The 21,024-nt window shown below is 43.9% G+C and overlaps 1 protein-coding gene and 2 long non-coding RNA genes across 6 annotated transcripts in view; 1 reads left to right on the forward strand and 2 right to left on the reverse strand.

Annotated features, from left to right (window-relative positions):
- LOC125397349 (acyltransferase PGAP2) overlaps window positions 1-716 on the reverse strand; it is an 11,723-nt gene extending 11,007 nt beyond the window's left edge. The window contains exon 1 of the mRNA XM_048429707.3: window positions 593-716. The gene's annotated coding sequence lies outside the window, so the exon portion shown is untranslated. The remainder of the gene's footprint in view (window positions 1-592) is intronic.
- Window positions 713-17,685, forward strand: LOC125397352 (uncharacterized). Of its 4 annotated transcripts, none has more exons than XR_015738467.1 (4): window positions 713-922; window positions 11,821-11,851; window positions 16,367-16,478; window positions 17,079-17,685. It is a non-coding gene; the product is annotated as an uncharacterized LOC125397352 (long non-coding RNA). The 4 variants fall into 4 exon arrangements; XR_015738466.1 differs by lacking the exon at window positions 713-922 and adding an exon at window positions 6,929-6,949; XR_015738469.1 differs by lacking the exon at window positions 16,367-16,478.
- On the reverse strand, window positions 1,908-21,015 carry LOC146893389 (uncharacterized). Its single transcript, XR_015003004.2, has 3 exons — window positions 20,707-21,015; window positions 3,164-3,268; window positions 1,908-1,927 (listed from the first exon to the last, which is right to left on the reverse strand). It is a non-coding gene; the product is annotated as an uncharacterized LOC146893389 (long non-coding RNA).
- Window positions 21,016-21,024: the final 9 nt, after the last annotated feature.

A 21,024-nucleotide genomic window follows, 5' to 3' on the forward strand; every position in this document is an offset into this window, starting at 1 on the left:
AATACCATGTACTAAATAGATGAGACAATCTGCCTGTTCCCATCGTAAAGATGGAGAAACCAAGAGGCAGAGAATCTCTTCCTCAAGGCAGAGCCTGGGGAACAATCATTCCCAGAATTTGGGGGTTTTTTTTTTTGGTTGCCAAGCAATAGCTGGCTCCAGACACATAAAGAAACCGGCCCTTCTGGTCTGGAGCCATGACTCTTTCTTGCCCCACCCTTAAGCAGAACTCTGCTCTCCTGGCCTCCTAGCATTCCAGAAACAGGTGGACACACCTCCGCATTTTCATCTACCTTCCCAACAACCTCTCTGCCAGGCCAGAGAGGCTGCCCAACCCAAATTCTTAAGACCTTCCTTCCCTTTGGGGCAATAAATATTTGGTCAAGCATCTCCCCTGGAAGTTGGAAGTGGCACTGATGACCCTCCCACACCCAACCCATTCCCTGAATAGGGCCCTAGATGAGGGCGCTTCCCCTCCCAGCCCACCCCTAGACTGCATCTGAAGCAGATTAACTAGACCTCCTCCTCATCCCCTGGGAACCTGTGGGCTCCTCTAACAGAAGACCAGGTCTTCAGGTTGAACAGACCTTACCCCCGGAAGGACGACGAGTTGGTACAGAAAGGATAGTAGGTTCCACTTCTTGGCTTTGTGCCTGGCTTCCCTTTTAGGTGTGTGACTTGGACAAGTCACCTAACCATCCTGGGCGTGTTTCACACTGTACAACAGGAGGAAATCACAAGGTTTAGATTACTTCTAAGGCCCCTCCAACTTGGTCCCTGCTGCGGATCTCGTTAGGAGTGCACTACCTGAAGTTCTGCGGATCTCAGCGTTAGGAGCGCACTACCTGAAGTTCTGCGGATCTCAGCGTTTGGAGCGCACTACCTGAAGTTCTGCTCCTAGACAGCTTTCACTTCTTCACTGGTACTACTTAGTCGATTTTATTCTATTGTAGTGTGTTAGTGTGTGTGGAAAAGGGCCTTACTATGTAGCCCAGGCTTGCTGGAAACTCAAAATCCTCCTTCCTGTCTCTGTCTTCCTGTGACTGGGATTACAGGCACCACACAGGGCTTTTTTTTTTTTTAAAGGAGTATCCCCACTTTATATCCAAAGTCCCTAAAAATCACACTACCAGCCTCCTGCCAGAATCTACATTTTGAGTTCAGCAGTTAATATACAATCTCTTTTAATCCTATTTATTCTAAGAGTATGTGCTGTCTTCTGGGTTCCCATATCACAGAAGAGGAAACTGAGCCTCAGAGTGGCTAAAATCACTTACTCAAAGCCACAGGCTAGTAACTGGCAGAGCTGGAACTCAAAACTAGACTGAGGTTCCAAGGCTCCCCCACGCCTCCATCCGCAACGCCTGGAGGATCTTGAGCAGGAAGCCCTGCGGAGTAAAGGCAGCATTTAATCCCAGCACACCTAGTTCCCCGGCTTCCGAGTGTGTGCACAAGGCGGGCAGGGACAAGGACTCCAGGCCTGTGGAGGCCGGACCTCGTGGCGGGGCTCCCCGAGTGAGGTTACTTTGTGGCCCAAACCGGCTATTCCCTTACTCACCCAAGCAGCGGTGGCTAGGGGGCCGGACGGGTAGCTAGGGGCGCAGGAACCTGGAGCCCCCGCCCGGCCCGGGGGCGAGTGAAGGGGGCGGGTCGCAGCCGCAGCACCGGCGCGAGGCGGGGCAGTGCGTCTGGGGCGGATCTTAGGGAGGAAACAGGGCCCGTAACTACACTGGCTCCTCCCCGCTTTTGGGGGCCGCGACCTCTGGCTCTCCTTATCACCTAGCGTCTCCAGAAGTCAAGCTTCTCCAGGTCTACTCTGTCCCCACTATTTTTGACTGGATGAGAACAGCCAGAAGGGCCCAGGACATCCGGTTTTGACATGTTGGATAAGTCACCTTGTCTTCTTACCTCTGGCTGCATACATCACCTGTTGAAAGAACATAAAATTAATTCAGTGGGGTCCAAATGTCTTTCCCTGACGGGGCTCTCCAGTCTTCCACCCTCATTCTAATCTAATTATCCATATTTGTACTTCTGAAACATTATGCCAGTTTTGCCCCAGCCTTTCCTCCCTACGGCCGGTTACAGAATGCAAAAGGAGCTGGGGAAACAAAGAAATCCCACCAATACCACCTAGCAGGTAGTGAGGCACTAAGTCCATCCCAGAAACTTTGGGCCAAAGCTGTTCCCACCTTCTATCAGAAGAGGGCGCCCTATCCTGTCAGATGTCTCTGGAGAGGTTTAAGGGTGGAAGTTCCGCAAGACCCAGTTTAAAAAGGCTTTTCACAATGAAGAGAACCCAGCGCCCAGCGTTTTTTGTTTTGTTTTGTTTTAGGGTTTATTTATTTATCTATTATGTATACGGTGTTCTGCCTCCATGTATCCTTACAGGTGGTTGCTGGGAATTGAACTCCGGCCCCTCTGGAAGAGCAGCCAGTGCTCTTAACCTCTAAGCCTTCTCTCCAACCCAGTTCCCAGTGTTCTTTTCTCACTTTTTGTTTTGTTTTGTTTTGTTTCAAGACAGGGTTTCTCTGTGAAACACTGCCGACTGTCCTGAACTCGCTCTGTAGACCAGGCTGGCCTCCGTGAGGAGATCCTCCTATCTCTGCCTCCCAAGTGCCGGGATTAAAGGCCTGCGCCACTCACTTTGGTCTGGCCTGGACTAATCCATAAAGGATCATTCTGCAGTGTGGCAATTATAGCTACTGTATGGGATTTGACTCTACATATTGGTATGATTCAGGCAGGGAACAGGTAATGTTCTTTCTCCATTTCCCACTTGGTAAAGTGGAGATAATAATCATTTTGCCTTAGGTGAGGGAAGTCACTTAGTTGGTAGAGTGTTTGCCCAGCATGTGCCTAATCATGGGTTGGTGACACACAACGTAGTCCGGCACTAAGATGTGGAGGCACAAAGAAGTCCAACACTTTTTTGTGAGGAGGGTACGTGATGCTGGTGGGGGTTAGAGGATAGCTCATGGGAGTTAATTCACTCCTTCCACTCTTTGAGTTCCAAGGACTGAACTCAGGTTGTCAGGCTTGGGGGCAAGTGCCATTGCCACTGAGTTATCTCATCTACCCAGAAGTCTCACTGAACAAGCCATTTCACCCCACCCATAGGAGACTCTGCCTTAAAAAAAAAATCTGGTGTTGTGGCACACACCTTTAACCCCAGCACTCAGGAGGCAGAAGCATGCAGATCTCGAGTTTACAAAGTGAGATCCAGGACAGTCAGGAATACGCACATTAAAAAAAAAATCTTGAAAACCTAAAAAAACCAAAAACAAAAAAAAATTATTCACCTCATCTTATTTTTATGAGGATGAAATGAGTTAATACAGATAAAGCAGAAATGTGCCTGGGATATAGAGGATACCAAAACATGTTATTGCTGTGGAGATTTAAGTAGGGTTAAGTGGTGATAACTGGTTCAGAAGTTCTGCATCTGCTGCAAGGGGTCCTGGTAATCCCTAAAATGCCTGCAGGAGAAATATTTGGTCCCTCATCCCCTCCTTCCTTTCGGGGTAGGATAATCTTTTCAGAGAGATGGGAAACAGAGGCTCAATTTGCTGATTAACTTACAAGAGCTCAATTTCATATATTAGTCTTATTGATTAATAAGATCAAGATTAAACCCTCTCTGAGACAGGTATTGGGCTGAGGAATGATGAAGGGATCCAGAGAAATTAATCTCATATCCACTCTTTGGGGCTCCAAGTCTAAAGAAAAAAAGTTTTTGGTTTGTTGGTTGGTTAGTTGGCTTTTCGAGACAGGGTTTCTCTGCAGGACCCTGGTTCTCCTGGAACTCACTCTGTAAATGGGCCTCAAACTCAGAGATCCACGTGCCTCTGCCTCCTGAGTGCTAAGACTAAATATGTATTAAATTAAAGCTGTATTAACTAGCTGGGTGGTGGTGGCTCATACCTTTAATTCCAGCATTTAGGAGGCAGAGGCAGGCAGATTCCTCTGAGTTCGAGGCCAGCCTAGTCTACAAGTGCTAGTTCCAGGACAGGCTCCAAAGCTACAGAGAAACCCTGTCTCGAAGAACAAAAACAAGCTGGGTGGCGGTGGCACACACCTTCAATCCCACCACTTGGGAGGCAGAGGCAGGTGGATCCCTGTGAGTTCGAGGCCAGCGTGGTCTACAAGACAGGCTTGATAGCTACAGTGAAACCCTGCCTCGAAAAACCAAAACCAAACAAACAAACAAAATAAAACAAAAAAGTATGTATTAACTAAGAAAAGGTCTCTAAGATAGAAAAACGTTTCTTTTTTTCAATTTATAATTTTTAAATATGATATTGAGGGAAGGGCCCATGTGTGGAACTCACAGAACACCCTTGGACAGTCAGTTTTCTTCCTTCAACATATGGGTCCTTCGGATCGGACTCAGGCTGTTAAGCTTGCTAGCATGCGTCTTTAATCCACTGAGCCAGCCCCTATCTTTCTGTCTGTCTTCCTTCCTTCCTTCCTTCCTTCCTTCCTTCCTTCCTTCCTTCCTCCCTTTCTTCCTTCCTTCCTTTCTTTCTTTCTTTTTGAAATGGTTTCAGGCAGTCTTTCATATATATATTTTTTAATTGATATCTATTGAGCTCTACATTTTTCTCTGCTCCCCTCCCTGCCTCTCCCCTCCCCCTTTCAACCCTCCCCCAAGGTCCCCATGCTCCCAATTTACTCAGGAGATTTTGTCTTTTTATACTTTCTATTTCTCATATAGATTATATCTATGTAAGTTTCTCTTAGTGTCCTCATTGTTGTCTAAGTTCTCTGGGATTGTGGTTTGTAGGCTGGCTTTCTTTGCTTTATGTTCAAAAACCACCTATGAGTGAGTACATGTGATAATTGTCTTTCTGTGTCTGGATTACCTCATTCAAAATAATGTTTTCTAGTTCCATCCATTTTCCTGCAAAATTCAAGCTGTTGTTATTTTTTTCTGTTGTGTAGTACTCCATTGTGTAAATGTACCAATTTTTCTTATCCATTCTTTGATCGAGGGGCATACAGGTTGTTTCCAGGTTCTGGCTATGACAAACAAAGCTGCTATGAACATGGTTGAGCACATGTCCTTGTGGCACGATTGAGCATCCTTTGGATATATACCCAAAAGTGGTATTACTGGGTCTTGAGGCAGGTTGTTTCCTAATTTTCTGAGAAGTTGCCACACTGACATCCAAAGGGGTTGTACCAGCTTGCATTCCCACCAGTAATGCAGAAGTGTTCCCTTTTCCCCACAACCTCTCCAGCATAAGTTGTCATTGGTGTTTTTGATCTTGGCCATTCTTTCAGGTGTAAGATGGGATCTCAGAGTTGTTTTGATTTGCATTTCTCTGATGACTAAGGATGTTGAACATTTCCTTAAGTGTCATTCAGCCATTTTAGATTCCTCTCTTGACAGTTCTCTGTTTAGGTCTGCACTCCATTTTTTTATTGGATTATGTCACCTTTTGGTGTCCAATTTCTTGAGCTCTTTGTATATTTTGGAGATCAGACCTCTGTCTGATGTGGGGTTAGTGAAGATCTTTTCTCATTCTGTGGGCTGTCATTTTGTCTTGTTGATCATGTCCTTTGCTTTACAGAAGCTTTTCAGTTTCAGGAGGTCCCATTTATTGTTTCTCTTAGTGTCTGTGCTGCTGGGGTTATATTTAGGAAATGGTTCCCTGTGCCAATGTCTTCAACTGTACTTCCCACTTTCTCTTCTATGAGGTTCAGTGTGGCTGGCTTTATGTTGAGGTCTTTGATCCATTTGGACTTGAGTTTTGTGCGTGGTGATAGATATGGATCTATTTTCATTCTTTTCATGTTGATATCCAGTTATGCCAGCACCACTTGTTAAATATGCTTTCCTTTTTCCATTTGATATTTTTTGCTTCTTTATCAAAGATCAGGTGTTCGAAGATGTGTGGATTGATATCCAGGTCTTTGATTTGGTTCCATTGGTCCTTCTGTCTGTTTTTATGCCAGCACCAGGCTGTTTTCTGTACTGTAGCTCTGTAGTAGAGTTTGAAGTCAGGGATTGTGATGCCTCCAGAAATTCTTTTATTGCCCAGGATTGTTTTGGCTATCATGCGTTTTTTTGCTTTTTCAAATGAAGTTGAGTACTGTTCTTTTGATGTCTTTGAAGAATTTTGCTGGGATTTTGATGAGCATTGTGTTGAATCTGTAGATTGCTTTCAGTAAAATTGTCAGGCAGTCTTTCAACTCACTATATAGCCAAGAATAGCCTTAATCTCGAGGCCAGTGTTTATAGATTACAGGTGTGCACCACCAAGCTCACTAAAGCTACACAAATTTATTTTTATTCTTTGTATGTATTTGATATACATGGCGTGTTTGTGTGGTGTATGTTCACGGCTGCGTATGCCATGAAGCAAAGCAAACTTTCAGGAGTTGGGTCTTGTTTTTTTTGGGGGGGGAGGGGAGTTCAAGATGGGGTTTCTCTGTAGCTTTGGTGCCCATCCTGGAACTAGCTCTTGTAGACCAGGCTGGCCTCGAACTCACAGAGATCCACCCGTCTTTGCATCCAGAGTGCTGGGATTAAAGGTGTATGCCATCACCTCCTGGCTTCAGAAGTTGGTTCTTTTCTTAGTATCATGGTTTCCTTCCTTCCAGGGATAAAACTCAGGTCATCAAGCTTTCATAGTGTTTTTACCAAATGAGCTGTTAAAAGCCTTTGGGGCACCTCAGCATTACTGTACCCCCTTCCTGGGAACCAGGGGACCCTGGTAACCAACCACGTATGCACTGGAGTGCGGGAGAGTTGTCTGTATTCTGTCAGTCATGTTTTAAATAAACGCTGATTGGCTAGGCAGGAGGTATAGGTGGGAAAACCAGACAGGAAGTGGAAATGATGCAAGGAGAGCAGGAGAATTCTGGGGAGGAAGAAGTTGATTCCTCCCACTCCTGCCCAGATCACCGAAGCAGCAGGATGTGAGCTGCCCCACTGAAAAAGGTACTGAGCCACATGACTAACATAGATCAGAAAAATGGGTTAATCAAGATGTGAGAGTTAGCCAGTAAGAAGCCTGACCTAACGGGCCAATCAGCATTATAACTTACAGAGATCTTATGTGATTTTTCTCTGGGACTAAACAGCTGGGGGAACAGGGCAGGACAAAAACACAAACAGGCCCTTCATGTTACACTGGAGCTTTGAGTACTTTCCATCCCCTTTGCAGTCTTTCTTCTATAGACCCAGGCCCTGGAACTGGGCTGAGACGACCTGCAGACGACCTGCAAGTGTTCCTCCTTGTTCAACCAACCCAGCAACCACCATAGCATTGACCAATTAGAGCTGACCAACTAGTCAAAATAGTTGACAAATGATTTCTGGACTCTCCCCCTTTTTTTTAATTTAATTTAATTTTTTTTTAAAAGGCTGGAGAGACAGCCGTGGGTGCTGGGAACCGAACTCTTATATTTTTGGTTGTGAGCCTAGCCTTTAATGGCTGAGCCATCTCTCCAGCCTGAATTCTCCCTTTTGATTCTGTACTACCCCCTTGATTCTGTGGTTTTCTCCTTTAAAAGAGCCTGTAATAGACAAAGCAGGGGTCCTTCTCCTCTCGAGGCTGAAGGACCTCTGCCGCGGCAGCAAAATAAAAATTCCTCTTGCTATTGCATCAACCACGCTGAGAGTGTCTCTTGGGGTGACCTCCTCCTTGGTGGGGCCTGAGGGCCCAACACTGTCACAGCCCCAAAGCAACTTTTCTTGACTGAATACTCTACCATGCTCCTAAGGTTGCCAGAACAAATAGACTAGTAAAATTTTTCTAAAGTGGCCACTTCTTTTTTGCTGTTTTGTTTGTTTTAATATAGGATTTCTCTATGTAGTTTTGGTTGTCCTAGAACTCGCTCTATAGACCAGGCTATCCTGGAACTCATAGAGATCTACCTGTCTCTACCTCCTGAGTGCTGGGATTAAAGGTGAGCACCACCACTGCTATCAGGCCTAAAATGACCACGTGTTTCCAGTGGTGCCTACTCCTTTCTCTTGTTCCCTTTTAGACCCCTTGACTGTTCCTGTGCCCATACGGACTGGCCCCTGAGGTTGGGTCCTTCAGTTTCTAAACCACTACCCATGTCTGGCTTGAGGATCTCTGATCTTATACTTCATTCTCTTGGGACCTGTACAGTGTGACCATTTGCCTCACAGTTCTGAGTATGTTTCTTCAGCTACAGGATGGCTATCTACATCCTATAGATATCTACATCATGGGCTGCTGTGCGGACAGTAGCAGGCGAGTGGAACCAATATGTGAAGGTTGTTACAACCAGACACACAAGCTACAGTCGGAACTCACCCTAAGCCTTCTCTGACCTCAGTGGTCTAGCACTCCCTCTAAGCATATTTTAAGCATTTGGTTCACCTAAAGAGGAGACGAGAGTGTTCTTACAGTGCGCCAGAGACTATAAACAGTCTTCCATCTGCTTCTCTTAATAATGGACAGGTGAACTTGGTGAAATCCATCATACAGATAAAGAAGTCGGGGGGCTGGAGAGATGGCTCAGAGGTTAAGAGCACTGGCTGCTCTTCTAAAGGACCTGGGTTCGATTCCTAGCACTCACATGGCAGCTCACAACTGCCTGTAACTCCAAAATCTGACACCCTCACACAGACATGCATGCAACCAAAACACCAAAACACATAAAATAAATATGAAAAACGAAACGTACACAGGCAAAACACCAATGCACATTAAATAATAAGCAAATAAATCTTTTTTTTTAAAGTCTAGCAAACATGGTGGTACAGGCCTGTAAATTTACCAGTAGGGAGGTAGAGGCAGGAGGACCAAGCATTCAAAGATATCTTTGGTTACATGGCAAATTTAAAGCCAGCCCTGACTATGCCCAAAAAATAAAGAAGGCTGAATGTAAGTGTCAAGATGGCAAGGTGCCTGCTGTCAGATATGACAGCATCAGCCTCTATGGGGAAGGAAATAACCAACTCCCATAAGTTGTCTTCTGACCTCCACACGAGGTAGGCACTTGTATGTGTGCAAACACAGAGACAGAAACACACATACACACACACACACACACACACACAAATAAATGTCAATTTTAAAAAAAAACATTAAAAATTGAATAGGTAATTCGGCCTTCAGTCCCAACCAGCAGGCACCCAGTGCTTCATAACTTGGCAGTCGTCCATTGTGCAAGAAGCTGCTGCTGTTGATATTTTCTGCTATCTCTTGTTCTGTGAATTTGCTTCTATCTGGAGCTTCCTTAGACAGGCTGTGCCTTAAATAGCATCATCCGTGTCCACTATGAGCCACAGTTACCATTCAGTCTCCCTGTGCACATCCACATAGCATGCCCTTTCAAACAGACTTCACAAAACTACTTCAGCATTCAGTAGCAAGGTCCAAATAAGAAGAGGATACAGAATGTGTCAAGAACAGCTCGGTGGGGCTGAAGAGATGGCTCAGCAGTAAAGAGCACTGTGTGCTTTTCTAAAAAACCTGGGTTCAGGGCTGGAGAGATGGCTCAGAGGTTAAGAGCATTGCCTGCTCTTCCAAAGGTCCCGAGTTCAATTCCCAGCAACCACATGGTGGCTCACAACCATCTGTAATGAGGTCTGGTGCCCTCTTCTGGCCAGAAGGCATACATGTAGACAGAATATTGTATACATAATAAATAAATAAATATTTAAAAAAAAAAAAAAAACCTGGGTTCAATTCCTGGCACCCACATGGTGACTCATAACCACCTGTAACTCTGATTCCAGGGACTCTGACACCCTCTTCTGGTCTCCTAGGGGACAACACATGGATATGGGTACACATACATACATGCAGGCAAAACATCCATCCACAAAATAAATAATAAATAAAAATATTTCCTATAAGATTACTTTATTGCCTTCCTGTCTTCCTGGGTTGTTTGTTTGTTTGTTTGTTTGTTTGTTTTTCGAGACAGGGTTTCCCTGTGGCTTTGGAGCCTGTCCTGATCCCCTGGAACTGGAGCTGTGAGCCAACATATAGGTGATAGTAACACAGCCCAGGTCCTTTGCAAGAACAGTAGTCGTAATGGAGTGATTGCTCGTAACCACTGAGCCACCTCTTCAGCCCACATTGGTCCTCCCCACTTTTTATTTAGTTTTTGGCAGGCTCTCCCTTTTAGCACTGGCTGGCCTGGAACTCACTATGTAGACCAGGCTGGCAGGAACTCATCGAGATGTACATACTTTCGTCTCCCCAGTACTGGGATTAAAGCACCATGACTCCTCTTAAATAACAGATCTGACCATGTCCCTTCTTTGTTGCTAATCAATTATTTAGTAACTCTACATAGTTTTGATGAGCAGGGGCAAATTCCTTGTGTGGTGCTCAACAGCTTTCATAGTCTGATCATCCTGTACTCCAGCAATGAGATTTTAGACCTAGCTTTACCTCCCTCTTCCGTGAAACTCTGGTACTCTTTTCCTTATCTCTACTCCCTATGACCATCTGCTTATCTTCCTACGCTGCAATAATGTCTACCGTCTACCAAGCTTTCATTAGGACTCTGACCACAGAGTAGCAAATAAATTCCTTGTCTATTGCCCAGTCTAATTTCCCCCACCTTTCTGGGAACTCTCTTAATTACTTTTCAAGATAGTTTCGATCTGTGATCCAGACTGTCCTAGAAGTTACTATGTAGTCTAGGCTGACCTCAAACTCACAGCAACCCTCCTACCTCAGTCTCTCAAGTGTTCAGGAGCTAGTATAAGGAGGCAACCCCCACCTAAGATCACTTGATCCTAGTGCAGGGGCAGGAACAGAGTAGGAGCACAGGAAATATTTGACGGATTTAACTGAACTGGGCTCTAAAGAATGGATGTACTAAGACAGATCTAGAAGCACTTTAAGAATTTCAAGATAGGCCTTTTGAGAGCAATTGTAGAGGGTTGGATGAAGGAAGGGAGTATGGTTAGGGAAGGTTAAGAGGCAAAAGAAGCAGAGACACGGGCAACGCTAGAAATCCACGCCCAATGCTGGCCCTGCCTCACAGAGAGCTGTAGGAAAGCAAGTCCATCGAAAACTGATGATCTGTTTTTCCCAGATATCTTTGTTATGTTCAAGATATCCTCCTTGGATGGTTTTAAAGTCCACAGTCTGGGGTTGAGGAAATGACTCCGTAATTAAGAGCACTGGCTGCTCTTCCAGATGACCCAGAATCAGTTCCCAACACCCACATGGCAGCTCACAATCATCTGTAACTCCAGGCCTAAGGAATCTGGTGTTTGCTTCTGGCCTCTCCAGGCACTTCTTGCACATGGTGCACAGACATACATTCAGACAAAACATTCATACACATAAAAATAAATAAAATCTGGCACCGGGTGGTGGTGGCACACGCTTTTAGTCCCAGAATTTGGGAGGCAGCAGCAGGCGGATCTCTGTGAGTTCGAGACCAGCCTCGACTACAGAACAAGTTCCAGGACAGACTCCAAAGCTACATAGAGAAACCCTGCCTCCAAAAACCAAAGTACATAAATAGATAGATAAAAATAAAATCTCAAAAAATAAAAATAAACTTGCCAGGCGTGGTGGAACATTAATCTCAGTCCCCTTCCCTAAAAAAGAAAAGAAAAAGTCAGTCCAACATGGTAGAGCACACCTTTAAACCCGGTACCTGGGCAGAGGAAGGTGGATCTCTAAGTTCAAGACTACCTGGGTCTACAGAGTGAGTTGCAGGACAGGCAAAGGTTACACAAACCCCGTCTTGGGAAAAATAAACAAATGCCAACCCTAGGTACCCATCTAATTCCATTACCCAGACAAACGATAATAGAATCTTCATTGTTCTAAAGAACTTTGGCTTTTCTGTTGCTTCTAGAATGAAGCCTTCGATTTCAACCTTGGATATGGTGAGTGCTTTCTTGACCCTACGTGTGCTTCCCCTTTCATCAGGAATATGCTTACCTTACACTTCCATCCTAGTGAATTCCATTCTTCCTATAAAGGTATCTTAATAATATGACATTCTGATAAATTAAGAATTCATGTGGCGATGTCTATGGCAATCACTAAAATAATAGTATGAAAGAGTATAGAAAGAGAGGCCAGCTTGATCTATACAGTGAATTCTATCCTAGCTATGGCTACATTGCAAGGAACTATGGAGTTGCCTTGGCCTAGCTTCCTGGAGAGGCACTGTCATAGGTTTTTCGGAGTTCATGGTTCCTGGGGCACAATGTGCCTTCCAGTTCCTGAAAGACCAATGCACTGCCTCAGACAGTGAAGCATCCAGGCAGCTTGGTGTTTCTCCGTATGTTCCTTTAGTAGTCAAGACAGCATGAAGGCTTACAGGACAAACTGGTCTTAGATGTCAATCTCATGTACCCTGTATAGCTTGCAAACTTCATGTATCCTGACAACTATCACTGTATTGATCCTGGAAATTGCCATTCCATTCTGTTTCTGACTAAGGTATAAAAAGTCTGATTGTTCTCAATAAAATTGTTACAGCCACAGTTGTGCTGTGGTCTCTCCAGCTAGCCATACAGGTGACCCTGGCCCCATAGTGCAGGAGCACTTACAGCTGGCACTGGGAACAGGGACCTGAAATATGGAGATTTAAAAAAAATAAAAAGGGAGACTTAAAGGCAAGGAACTCCTGGGAATAGTGTGCTCACAAGTATAAAAAGGCAGGAGCAGGGGGCTGGAGAGATGGCTCAGTGGTTAAGAACATTGCCTGATCTTCCAAAGGTCTTGAGTTCAATTCCCAGCAACCACATGGTGGCTCACAACCATCTGTAATGACGTCTGGTGCCCTCTTCTGGCCTGCAGGCATCCACGCAGAAAGAATATTGTAAACATAATAAATAAATAAATAAATAAATAAATAAATAAATTAAAAAAAAAAAAAGGCAGGAGCAGCCATGGGAGGTCAAAAGAAGGACAGGTAGAGTTGAAGGAGCTCGCTGGAGGAATGAAGTTACTGGAGTTAGTGAACTGAAGCCTTCTGTCCCCGAAAGGCAGGGTCTCTGGATCCCAGAACTTGTCCCAGTTAGGAAGAGCAATTCAGGGAGAATTAAATGCACGGGGACCAGGAAAAAAAAATCAGCTTTGGAAATAAAAGCAGTACTAGATAAAAATGACACAGTTAAAATTAAAAATGAAGGTGATCAGAAAAAGCAGAACTAACACTGGGAACAGAAGAAAACTTAGAGCCTGTCTCTCTGTGGCCAGGTAGAGGGTATTCCTCCTCCTCTGTGCTGCTTTGACTCTGTGCTTCTAGTTCCAAGTCCTCCACTCGTAAAACCTACCCAGCAAACACAGTTCCTGATAGCATCAAAACTTTTTTTTTTCTTGCTCCTTTGCTTCATTTCTTTCTGAAGTTGTTAGAGGTTTCTCACCCTCCATACAAGAATTAACTCCGTTTAAGTTGTTGTACCCTGAAGTCAAATCACTGAGGAGGAGTCGCTCCAAGAGACCACTCTCACACTGCAGCTGATATAAAAGCAAGAGGATTTAATTCTGTCGTGACCGGGTCTTTCAGCATTTAAGAAGCCAAAAGACTCCAAACGACTGTTACAAGATATTTTTAAAGCAAAAAGCCATAGAAACAATAGGGGGTGGACTCGGGGGTTGTTTTTTTAACTATTAGCATTGGCTTATTCAAAGGGCTATTAACAATAATTGGTCTGAGCCCAGGCTGGAGAGTGGTTGCCAGATCAAGTGAGGTAAGGGGAAACATTTGAGGGTTACTTTGACCCCTTCCCAGGGACTGAGTCAAAACATCTGTGGACATCTGCGGGTATCTTGTCCCAGTTCCAGCAATGGGGATCTATCTGGAGAACATCCACAAGGACTCAGGGAGATGGAGAGTCTCCAACTTTCCAGTATGGTGCATGTGTAGTTAGGTTCTCAGGGGGCGGGGGGAGCACTAGGTCTCAGAAATGGCCTCAGAGTTCTCAGAAATGGCTTCAGAGTTTTCCTAGAGTTCTACAAAGTCACGGTACAGGTCTCCCAGTCAAGAGACTTTGTATGGAGCCCAAGAGATGGGAGAAGACAGGAGCAGATTTTCTTTAACAGGTGAGTGAAATGCCTGATCATAACAACTCAGGGCAGAGCTAAAAATTATACACTCACTGCACTTAAAACTTTCAAGGATCTTTTTTTAAAAAAAAAAATATTTGATTTATTATGTATACAATATTCTGTCTGTGTGTATGCTGCAGGCCAGAAGAGGGCACCAGACCCCATTACAGATGGTAGTGAGCCACCATGTGGTTGCTGGGAATTGAACTCAGGACCTTTAGAAGAGCAGGCAATGCTCTTAACCTTTGAGCCATCTCTCCAGCCCCCTCAAGGATCTTTTTGTTTTATTTTATTTTTGAATTTTTCAAGACAGGGTTTCTCTGTAGCTTTGGAGCCTGTCCGGGAACTAGCTCTGTTGACCAGGCTAGGCTGGCCTTGAACTCACAGAGATCCACCTGCCTCTGCCTCCCGAGTGCTGGGATTTAAAGACATGTGTCACCACCGCCCAGCAAGGATCCTTTTAAAAGACTTATTTATTTTTATATACTTTGGTGTTTTGCTCTTGTTTGAGGGTGCCAGGTCCCCTAGAACTGGAGTTGTAGACTGTTGTAAGCTGCCATGTGGGTGCTGGCTATTGGCTCTGGGTCTTATGGGAGAGTAGACAGGGCACTTAACCACTAAGCTATTTTCCCAGTTCTGACTCTTTAAGGATCTTAAGTAGGTCTGTGCTCAGTATGGATCAACTTCTCTTTTTATATTGTCTCCCCTTGATTTTATTTCTGGGGAAGCTTTCTTCCCTTTGACTGGAGGATCTCAGCAAAGGCTTTTCTTACTAGGGGGTGAATATTTACTGAGGAAGACTGATTATTCAAAAAGATGTCAGGACCAAGCTATTAGGTATTAACAAAATATGCCAGGTGGTGGTGGATCATGCCTTTGATCCCAGCACTCAGGAGGCAGAGGCAGGAGGATCTCTGTGAGTTTGAGGCCAGCCTGATCTACAGAGTTCCAGGACAGGCTCCAAAGCTACACAGAGAAACCTTGTCTTAAAAAACAAAACAAAAACAAACAAACAAAAAAGGGACAAAAAATATCAACAAAATAGCCAAGAGGTAATGCCACACACCTTTAATCCCAGCACTTGTAAGGCAAATGAAGGTGGATCTCTATGAGTTGAGGCCAGCCTGGTCTACAGATATAGTTCCAGGATAGCCAGGATGGTTAGGTGCTCCTAACTTTGAAAAGTTAGCAGGCATATGAGCATATGATGTGCATTAGTGCTCATCAACAGATTACATTTCCTCCTGAGGCTTGTGGACAAACCAATGCATTGGCTTTACCGGCATGGCATAAGTTACCAGATTCTGGAAAAAGACAGAGGAACTTTCTAAAATTAGACAGGGGCCTCATAAGCCATATCAAGATTCTGTTTCTCATGTTCGGCGGGAGGTCGTGGTCAATTGCCTAATGGTTGATGGGAAGGTGAAAATGATAACTGTTAAACAACTGGCATGTGAAAATGCTAATGCTACATGCCAGACTGCCATCTGTCTCTTTAGAAAGAAAGGGGGGTTAACTCTGGCTGTGGCCCTCCAAGAGCAAGCAATGCCCCAACTTTTGGCAGTTATTCAACAAGAAAAAAGAAATGCATAATGGCAAATAGTCCAACTTTATGTCAAAAGTTTGTTGCTACTGCTTTAAGAAAAAATAGTTTCCTCTTGCTTCTATTATACATTATAAGCATGGTATTTTGCTTTCCTTTCTTTTTCTTTTTTAAAAAGAAACTATAATAATATAATCACATAATTACCCTCCTCCCTTTCTTCCTGCCAAACTTTCCATATACCCCTCCTCACTCTCATTCAAATTCATGACCTTTTTAATAATATTTTTAAAAAATAATTGTTGTTACATACATATATGTATATACATATATATTCCTAAATACATAAATACATCCTGCTCAGTCTATATAATGCTATTTGTATGTATATTTCCAGACTGACCATTTGGTATTATATAGCCAACTGGTGTGTGCTTCTCTGGGAATGACTATTTCTTCTGCTCAGCATTCCTTAAATGACTGTAGCTTTTTATTGTTTTTATTGATTTATATATTTTTCTTTGCTCCCCTCCCTTACTCCTCCTTCCCTTCTACCCTCTCCCATGATCCCCACGTTCCAAATTTACTCAGGAGATTTTTGTGTATTTTCCTTTCTACTAAAAATAATAAAATGTTAAACATTTGTTTACAAAAATAAAAATTGGGTAAACCTTTATTAACTCATTATAAAATTAAAATTTTCATTAACTACTTCTAATGACTTAGTAGTACGGGAGGTCCTTCTGTCTATGTGTTGCTTTTATTGGTTAATGAATAAACTGCCTTGGCCTGATAGGGTAGAACTTAGGTAGGCGGAGAAGACTAAGCTGAATGCTGGGAGGAAGAAGGCGAAGTCAGAGAGATGCCATGGAGCCATGGCCAGAGTCAGACATGTCGAAATTCTGTCGGTAAGCCATTGCCATGTGGCAATACATGGATTAATAGAAATGGGTTAAATTAATATGCAAGAGTTAGCCAATAAGAAGCTAGAGCTAATGGGCCACGCAGTGATTTAATTAATACAGCTTCTGTGTGATTATTTTGGGTGTAAGCGAGCCAGAAAGGATAAGCAGCCCCTCCTCCAACAACTTAGCACTGACTTTTACTATTTTATGCTTCTGCAGAATATTAAAAAATAACAGTGCCGTTACATACACTGCCAAGCCTTTTCAGAAATTTTACCAACAGTTTGATATAATCCACATCACAGGCATTCCTTATAACCCTCAGGGTCAATCTTTTTTGGAAAGAGCTAATGGAAAGCTTAAATGTTATTTAAAAATAAAGGAGGGGAGGATAATATGGCTCTTTCTCACAATACTTTATCTTCTATTATATATACTTTCAATTTTTTAATTTGGGCAAGGATGGCCTCATTGCTGCAGATTGGTTTTGAGCCCCTCTGAAAAAAATCCAAGGTCAGTTCTTTGGAGAACTATCGTGTTAGCTCAGTGGAATACCCTGATCCAGTAATTCACTGGAGTCAAGCTGTTTGTGTTTTTCCTCAGGGTGCTGAAAAGTCAGTGTGGCTACCTGTGGATGATGGAAGCCGAGCTTCCAAAGTGTCTACACCTGAAGAAAAGGAGAAGCTCAGGGCAAAGGTGCTGTAGAACCAAGAACAGAAGCGACCTTCCAATGGCAGCAAACCTTAGTGGACGAGTGTGACTGCTGAACTGCTGTCTCTGTTGAACACATCTGTTAATGCTGAGCTGCTCCGGGCTTATAGACCTGATGATCCCCTTGTGTTTTACATTGTTAATTGGGAAGAGAATAACATTCTTGTCTATGTCTATGTCAATGACTCTGAGATCTTGGGTGCTCCCAAGGCTAGTCATATTGTTCCCTAAGCAGAGATGGTCACATGATAATTTAAGTATTGATGTTCAGGCCTTGCATGATAAAATAATCACCATTCAACGTTCAAAGTAAGATGAATTGCCCTCTTCCATTGCTGCACAAAACTTGGTCAAGATTTTTGGTCGTTATTTTTCTCTCTCTAAATAGACTTCTAAACTATAGTCCGTAGAAATGTCGCTGGGAAGCTTTTGCTGGCTAACTGGGAAACATTATAGTCTTTTTTTAAAAAATAAATAAATGATGTTTATTTATCATGTATACGGTATTCTGCCTCCATGTATCCCTGCAGGCTAGAAGAGGGCACCGGACCTCATTAGAGGTGGTTGTGAGACACCATGTGGTTGCTGGGAATTGAACTCGGGCCCTTCTGGAAGAGCAACCAATGCTCTTAACTTCTGAGTCATCTCTCCAGCCCGAAACATTATAGTCTTAAGATTGAGCTGCTACTCCATGTATGCTTTAAATAATAAGTTGCACGCCCTAAAGTTAAAGAATATAAAAGGGGGAATTGCAGGGAATTATGGCACTAGCCTGGCTTAGCTTCCTTGAGAGGCGTGCGTCTAGGGTTTTCAGGTTAGAGTCCATGGCTCCTGGGGCACAGTGTGCCTTCCAGTTTTGAGAGGCAGTGCAGCTTCCAGGCCACTGGGTTTCTCAGGTGACTTTGGCCTGGTAAATAAGTGTGGCACTTATACTACACAGTGAGGAAAAAAAAACAAATTTTTAAAAAAGATTTATTTACTGGTATTTTGCTTATTTATACATGTATCATGTGCATGTCCACAGAGGTCAGAAGAGGGTATCAGATTCCTTGGAACTGGAGTTAGCAGACAATTGTGGTCTGTCAGCATGAAGGGTCTGGGAACTGAACCTGGACCCTCTGCAAGAGCAACAAGCACATTTAACCACTGAACCATCTTTCTGTCCCCAAAATGTGAAAAAAAAATTAGGACTGGCAAAATGGCTCAGCAGGTAAAAACATTTGCTGTGCAAACCTGATACCCTGGGTGCAGAGCCCCAGAACCCATATGAAGGACAGGAGAGACTGCTGCAGGCTGGTCTCTGTGTATCATGGCATGGATATGCCTACACACACACCACACACACACACACACACACACACACACACACACAATAATAGTATTAAAAATGAGACAATTGGACTGGAGAAATCACTCAGAGGTTAAGAGCACATTACTGTTCTTATAGACTAAGTTCAGTTTTCAGCAACTATTAGGGAGGCTCATAAGCACCTGCAACACTCACACAGACATAGCATTCATTCACACAGACAAATAATCTTTGTGCTTTGATTTTTTCTTTTGACAGGGTCTCTCTGTGTGGCCCCAGCTGTTCTGGAGCTCTCTCTGTAGACCAGGCTGGCCTCAGACTCAGAGATCTTGCTTCCTGAGTGCAAACAAGTATTTTTTAAAAAACAAAAAAGCAATTAAAAATCAACACATGAAAGTATAAGTAAATCTCAAATACACCAATATATATAAAGCACTTGATGTATGGTGAGGAGTAGTTAAATACAGAGTTGCCATGTACTATACCTAGGTATACACACAGGAGATTTGAAACATGTCTACAGAAAGCATGAATACAAATGTTCATAGCAGCATTAGCCATAATGGTTAAAAAGTGGAATCCCAATTGTCCACAAACTAAGTCATAGACTGAAGATGGAATACCTGTACAAAGAGATTTTTTTAAAGATTTCTTTATTTATCATGTATACAGTCTGCATGCCAGATGAGGGCACCAGATCTCATTACAGATGGTTGTGAGCCACCATGTGGTTGCTTGGACTTGAAATCAGAACCTCTAGAAGAGCAGCCAGTGCTTTTAACCCCTGAGTCAACTCTCCAGTTCCAGCTTTAAAAATTTTTATCTTTATGTGCATTAATATTTTGCCATGGGTATTGGGTCCCCTGAAACTGAAGTTGCAGACAGGTATGAACTCTCATGTGGGTGCTGGGAATTAAACCTGTATCCTTTGGAAGAACAGTCAGTGCTCTTAATTGCTAAGCCATCTTTCCAGTTCTGAATGGGGTATTACATGTAGTGATATTTCATCTGTATTTTTAATACATAAACTTGCCTGAAGTTCAGAGAGTAAAACAGCCTAAGAAACCAGGCAGTGGTGACACACACCTTTAATCTCAGTAGCCACACTAGTTCGTCACAGAAACCGGGCAGTATGGTGCAAGCCTTTAATCCTAGCACTAGAAAGGAATATAAGATGGGAGGAGACAGCTCTCACAGTCTCATCCTGAGATTCCTGAAGGCAGGATCGCCATTTCTGATGGAGATAGAGGTAAGAGCCAGGGGCTGGCCGTTTTGCTTTTCTGACCTTCAGGCTGAACCCTAATTTCTGTCTCTGTGTTTTTATTAATCGTGCTACAGATACATGTTATCCATGTAGATGAACCTTGAAAACAGTATCCTAAGTGAATGCACCAGACACAGAAGTCCTAGATTCCATTTATCTATGTTTATGTGGTGCTGGGGACTGAATATAAGGCTTTGCACCTTGCAGGCAAGCACTCTATCAACTGAAGTACACCCCCAGCACCATTTCGTTTTTAAGATGTTTCTAATTCCCGTCACTACCAAGGATATTGAAGATTCATTTAAAATTCCTAGCACATCTCGTTTCGGTTGTATACTGATGTTCTAGGAGGTGGTGGAGAGGTAGTGTGCACACTTTTTCTGAGGATAGACCCTGCTATTCTGTGAGACTTCAATCACTAGACGGGTCTGTTTCTAGAACATGCCCACTCCTGTGCCCTTAGCTAGGTCCTAGGATGAAACAGACACCAAAAGTATGAAAATGCAGCTTTGACCAAGACCAGGGGAGAGAGGAGGCAAAGAACATAAAAATAAGATACAAAGTAACAGGAGATCGACCAAACATCACAACTTGTTGAGGTTAGCAAATGTGTCCTGGAGAAGGCGGGACATTTGCACCAAGTCACCCAGAACAGGTACAGGTTTTGAAAGAGGCAAAAGGTCCAAGAATCCTCCTTGGGATCAAGCCCTAAAATAGACCATTGCTCAGATCTACCTTAGAGATTCAGAGGAGGAAAGGATATGCGAGGACTGGCTTGCCCTGTTATGAACAGTGGAAATGAGGGTCTCGGAGCGGCCACAGACAAGCCATTTGGACCGAGAGGTACCCCGAAAGGGTTCTCCAAGTTCCGAAGGGCCAGCTGGGTGGCCAGAGAGCCGGACCTTCATTGCCCGCAGACAGGGGATAAAGGAGGGTAGAACAGTTACCATGTCATCTTTGGGCCTTCCCTCTGATTGGCCGGAACTTCCGTAGCCCGAGTCTCGGCGCTCCAAGGAAAGGGGCGGGGCCTAGACACAACGTCACTGCTGTTTGGCCCTCACCATTCTAGCCACTCCCCAGCCCTCTTCGAGGGGTCCAGTGTGACGTCACGACTCTCTCAGCCAACCGTCGCGACAGAGAGGGCGGGACTCCACGTCCCTCCCGTCGTCCCTCCTTTTCTTCTTTTCCCCCATCCCAGTCCTCACGCCCCTCCTCTTCCCCTCGCTCCCTCAGAGAACGCCTTCAGTTCGGTTTCAAAAGGCTCG

The sequence above is a fragment of the Myodes glareolus genome, chromosome 7, assembly GCF_982192425.1.
Source record: "Myodes glareolus chromosome 7, mMyoGla1.1, whole genome shotgun sequence".
Lineage (NCBI taxonomy): Eukaryota > Metazoa > Chordata > Mammalia > Rodentia > Cricetidae > Myodes > Myodes glareolus.